We start from the raw sequence: 6,274 nt of genomic DNA on the forward strand, positions 1-6,274 counted from the left end.
AATTAAATAAAATGTACTCAAGGCTTACAGCAATCTGAGATGGACCCCAACAATAAGAGGAATAACAAACTTCTAGACCCCAGGAGATCGCCAGCTACATGTACAGTATATTTCAGTTCTGCTTTGCCTTGTAGTACTGGTATAGCCAGACACTGGCCACCTGCAGTGCTTTATTATGTCCTTATTTAAGAACTACACGCTTCTCCTCCAAACTGCCTACCCAGAGCATTTTATCCCATAGTTTAACTTCCTTATTTAGCGATTTTCATCTGCTTAAGCAACTTTCTGCTTTTCAGTTCTTATGAACCCATCATGCAGTGAGCAAATGCAGAGAGGCAGAAAAAATGGGTAAAAAACTGTAAAGTTGATTATCAGGAACATAAATAATATTGCAGCACAGTATCAAGTACAGGAATAGACATCTGTGAGAACTTCAGCATTTTAGATCTTGTACAATTTGCTCTATGGGGGTGTGGTGGCACAGTGGGTTGGTCTGGGTCGTGCTCTTTGGTGGGTCTGGGGTTCGAGTCCCGCGTGGGGTGCCTTGCGATGGACTGGCGTCCCGTCCTGGGTGTGTCCCCTCCCCCTCCGGCCTTAAGCCTCGTGTGCCGGGTTAGGCTCCGGTGCCCCACATGGGGCGAGCGGTTCCGATAGACCATTTGCTCCTCTGCTTTCTTTCTCCTTCGAAGTGGATGTGAGTTCTTGGACTCAGTTTCAGATTTTTAGCCATCTTGTTGCACATTTTGCTGGATTTGTTGGATTTGAACTAACAGCCTGCATGTGTGAGTGCCACAGAGACCTTAGACCACACCCCCAAACCTGGATTGTCAGCCACACTTTGTGATGCCCCATTGTTCATAAATGAATGGATCTTTCTATGATTCTCATTTTATTTCATATCATTTGTGGTACTTTTATTTAGAAAAGCAACTTCCCAAGTCCACCTTTCGCTGTCTCTAGACTAGTCACCCCCCAAATCGGAGACATATTGGCATGTCACAGCGTGGGTGGCACCTCTACTCAAAGTGGGTTTTATGAATGTAAGTCTGTGTGAACCATTTTGCCACTGGTTTTGAGAGGCGGTTGTTTCCTGCACCACTTCTTCTTTCCCGTTCACTGCTTCACAGTTTTAGTCATAGTACTAGTATCATACATCACACCCCACAACAGCACCACAGTGAAGGTCAGCACTGAAAATTCAATTCAGTTGTATCTCCACTGTGGAGGGGCCTGCTGGTGCGGTGGGTTTAGCGGGTGCCTACTGTGTAGCAGGTCTGGGCTTGAGCCCTGCTTCGCATACCTTGTGATGGACTGGCGTCCTGCCCAGGGTGTGTCCCCTTCGGCCTTGCAACCTATGTTCTAGGGTGAGGTTCCGGCTTGCCTCGGGATAAGCAGTTATTAAAGATGGATAGATGTATTCCCACCTTTGCAAAAATAACAGCAACAACAGAGTGGAATGATACCTGAACAAGCTAAACAAAGGACAGCAATCTTTTTTTTATTTTCCATTTTTGTATTTACCAACCATGTGACTGTTCCTGGGGAGTGCAGTGGTGCAGGGGGTTTGGTCAGTGCCCGCTGTGTGTCGGGTCTGGGGTTCAAGCCCTGTTTGGGCGTTTCATCCAGGGTGTATCCCCTCCCCCTTTGGCTTTGCGCCCTGTGTTACCTGGTAGGCTCTGGCTTGCCACGACCTGCTCAGGATGAGCGGTTGTAAACATTGGTTGGTGACTGCTCCTTGTTTGTGGCAACTAGTCAAACCCTTCAACATAAGCTGAGTAAAATGGTTGCCTTTCCAAAATAATTTGAACTAATAATTATTATTATTGTTGTTGTTGTTAAAGACCTAGTATAGAGTTTGCGTTCAACTCTTGAGGAGTAAGCCAGAATCTGTAAATAAACTATGAATACAAAGGATGTTAAAATAACTGTATTTGCAATAAACAATTTTAGTAGTAAATGATTATATCAAGCAAAGATGGAAAGAAAAGAAAAGACGTTACAGTGGCTTGGAAAGGTGTGTGTGTGTGTGTGTGTGTGTGTGTGTGTGTGTGTGTGTATGTGTGTGGTGTAGGTGTGGAGGTACAACAGAATATGAGTGGAAAGGAATAGACGCTGTTATGGTTAACGCATGGTATCTGTAAATGTCATGATGCCTCTATGATGCCGCCAGTGTGATGCTTAGTGTTCACCTTCTTCAACAACAGACCTTTCAAGTGCAAATATAGACCTGCTATGACACCTGGCCTGAGAGTAGAGCCTTAATCTGGAGTTAATATCAGACACCGTGTTCCTGGGAATAAACAAACAAAACCTCACAGAGTATGTTTACGTGTAGATATGACATGTATTGATGTCAGTTTTTATGATGTTGTTGAAGTTATCTATAGCTTTCGTTAAAAAAATAAATTTGGGAAAAAAAGTCGATGAATTATTAAATCATTCTTAATGGAGGCCAAGAAGTAAAGCTGACAGTAATGGCCTACTAGTTATTGATTAGCCAATTAGAATGACCTAATATGACTGTTCTTCCCAATCACCCCACTCCAGATATTTCCCAGTCATTGCCAGTGTGAATGTTGAAGTCCCTCAGTAGGACTATGGAGTCTGTAGGTGGGGCCCTGTCCAGAACCCCACCCACTCTCTCCAAGAAGGTCGAATACTCTAAACTGCCATTTGGTGCATAATCACACACAACAGTCAGAATTTTCCTCTCTGCAACCTTAAGTCGTATTGAGGTGACCCTCTCATCCCCTGGGACAAATTCTAACTGTATGGCAGCCAGCTGGGGGCTTGTGAATATCCCCACACCCACTTGGCACCTCTCACCCTGTGCAACTCCTGAGTAGGAGAGAGCTTACCCCCTATCGAGGAGTTTGGTTCCAGAGCCAACACTGTGAGTGGAGGTGAGCCCAACTATATCTAGTTGGTTTCTCTCAGCTTCCTGCACCAGTTCTGGCTCCTTCCCACCCAGTGAGGTTACATTCCACTGGCCAAGAGTGAGTTTCTGCCGCAAGGGTCTGAGACACCATGCGCCACCCTGCCCCCTCCTCCTGCCTGAAAGGCATTGTACCCAACCCCCATGCTGGATCTTGTGGGTGGTGGGCCCACATGGCCCCCCACATTACCTTTTCAGGCTGAGCCTAGCCGGGTTATGTGGGCTACCTGGGCACCAGGTACTCACCTAGGAACATTACTCCCAGGCATGGCTCCAGGGGTAGGTCCCGGTAACCCTATTTCAGGCAGGGTAAACATTTACTTGTTTATGTTTGCTATATGAAAAGGGGGTGCGGTGGCAGAGTGGGTTGGACCAGGTCCTGCTCTGCACTGGGTCTGGGGTTCGAGTCCTGCTTGGGGTGCCTTGCGACGGACTGGCGTCCCGTCCTGGGTGTGTCCCCTCCCCCTCTGGCCTTACGCCCTGTGTTGCCGGGTAGGCTCCATGACCCCGTATGGGACAAGTGGTTCGGAAAGTGTGTGTGTGTTTGCTATATGGGTTTTTTGGATCGCATTAGTCTGGATCTTCACTCCAGACCTGGTCGCAATGGGAGGCCCTCCCAGGAGCATACTGCTCTCACCAATATAGTTCTGGAGATCCCTAGATTAGGCAAGCCTTTCTGCCATGACAAGGCCCTGATCCAGGAATGGATGATGTTAGATCATCTGCTGACTTCTTTGTTGAGGTCTTGCATTATTCTTCAGTCATTTTACCTTTAGCTGAGGCTCTTCTCCAATGCAACTTACAATTATTTACCCATTTATACAGCTGGGTAATTTTACAGGAGCAATTTCAGGGTAAGTACCTTACTCAAGGGTACTACAGCCAGAGGTAGGAACTGAACCTGAAACTTTTGAGTTCAAAGATAGCAGCTCTAACAACTGTACTACCAACAATCAGGCTGTGAAGAACATTTTCTTTCTTTATGATCTCCACTACAGTTCTTTGGTATGGCTTAGACTTTAGTGTTAAATTACAGTTTTAAATGGCAAAACACAAAACAAATGTAGATGTTAATCACTAATCGTTAATGCAACATAAAGGAATTGTTTTAACATCTGGTGACTGGTGAATTTTTTTCTACATGGATTTGGTAGAGCACACAGTTGTTAAGAAAAACTGAAGGCAGCACTGTTTACTATGAGCAGTAATAATATTATTCTACTACCACCTTCTGAGGGGGTGTGGTGGCACAGTGGTGCAGTGGGTTGACCTGGGTCCTGCTCTCGGGTGGGTCTGAGGTTCGAGTCCCACTTGGGGTGCCTTGCGATGGATTCATGTCTGTCCTGGGTGTGTCCCTTCACCTTCCATCCTTTTGCCCTGTGTTGCAGGGTCAGGCACCGGCTCCCCGTGACCTCGTATGGGACAAGTGGTTTCAGATGATGTGTGTGTGTACCACCTTCTTAAGGTTCAGCCTAACGTATATTTTGTCTCTTCTGCTAGTTTACCCAGAACTCTGAAAGTGGATATGTAGGCGTATAGGATATTATCACCCTAATGGAATGAATCCCAACGACAAGAGACGGTGTGTGTGTCATGTTTCTGTCCAGGAAATAAGTCGTCAGACCCAAGTGCAGAGCGGCGGCATTTATTAAGGGAATCCAAAGACGTGGTCCCAATGTACATATGTCGTTAAAGGGACAACCAATCTGTAGTCCGATGAGACAAGCGAGAGGTAGAAAAATACCAAGGAGTCGTGGGAAGGCAGGAGAAGGGGCTGGGGAACAAGGTAGGAAGGTTGATGAACACGAGCCGAGCACGTAACAAGGCTGAACATGGTTCCGCATCCGACCCTGCTCTGGGCATGCTTTATGCTTCTGTCCCGTGAACCGCCGCAGGTGTTCCTTGCGCTGAAGTTGAGGGCGTGACAGTGTGTTGTAGAAAGTCCCATTTATTTTCCTTTGACAGCAACAAATCTTTCCCCACACGTCAAACTCTTTGTTTTTTATTAACCACATCAATCAATGAAGAAACCCTTGTTAGCCGTGGGCAGGATTTTAGAGGGCAGAGACATTCAGTTAACTCTCAGAAAGTTGCCCATAGCACCTCTTTAAAAACTAAGAGACACTATGGTCAAATTTTGCAATGATACTAAGTGCTGGATATAGGATTTTATTTATATTAATCAGAAAATACGTAACCATGACTTCTGGACACTACAATCTTGAGTTATATATTTTTCATGCCACTAGCTGACTTTATTTTTTATTTTCAGCATTGGAACTGAAGTGAAAAGCTTTCCACTTTTAAAAATTGAAATAAAGGTTATGTTAATATTAAATTCAATATTAACTGTCAGTAGGAATGTCCGTAATCTTGGAATGAGTTTTTTAAAGGAAAATAAAACCACGTCATTGTCACAGTGAACCGGGACGGAAGGACCGGCAGGGACAGGCGGGTGGTCGGTCAATCGGCGATCAGGGTCAGAATGAAGATCCATGGACGTGGTCGAGAAACAAAGCGAAGGGTCAACAACCGGAGAACGTGGTCACAAGACAACTGAGAACTGGAGATGCGTATGAGCAAGGAGTCACAAGGAAGAGCGGTTATCCCTGACGAGATTCCGCAAAAGTAATGGAGCTGAGGAGGGTCTTTTAAAGGGTGAGCGGTTAATTAGGTGCTGGAGCAGAGTCAGGTGTTGTCTGAATTGTGGGTGTGGACGTGAGTTATTATATTCGTATATTTGCTCAAAAATCAAATATTTCCCACAGTTAAGTCTTCTCAATGACAGAACCAGGTTTTTGTTTGGTTGTGTGTTCTAGATACTTTCAGTTCTGCCACACCCACGCCATCACACTAATCAGATACACCTGGACCTGGCAGGATATAAGGCAGAAGCAAACAGAGAAGCACGTGGAACCTTGTTTGCTAACACAGCTCACCTGTTTGAGTAAGCCTGTTCCTCGCTTCTCACCCTTGTTCCCATTCCACCCTCCCGAGTCCTTCTCCCGTGACCTCTACCTTCCTGTGCTCTGATCCGTCTTTTTCGTGTTTGAACTCTTGCCTGTATTCACCGACCACGATTCTGGATTTCCTGGTAAACGACGTTTGCAGTACGAAGACCCTCGCCTGTCCCCAACCACGGTTCCTGTCCTGTCCCTAAATAAACTCCAGTGTACTCCGCAATTGAGTCCGCCCTCTACTTCCGGACGAAACATGAGACAGTTCATCAGAGCTTAAGGTTTCTTGTTTGTGACTTCTCGCACATTTACTTTGCTTAAAAACGACACTCTTTAAATATTTTTGTACCAGTATATTTAGAAGTTGACTTCTGAAGGATAT

This window comes from Scleropages formosus, chromosome 24, assembly GCF_900964775.1.
Source record: "Scleropages formosus chromosome 24, fSclFor1.1, whole genome shotgun sequence".
NCBI classification, from domain to species: domain Eukaryota; kingdom Metazoa; phylum Chordata; class Actinopteri; order Osteoglossiformes; family Osteoglossidae; genus Scleropages; species Scleropages formosus.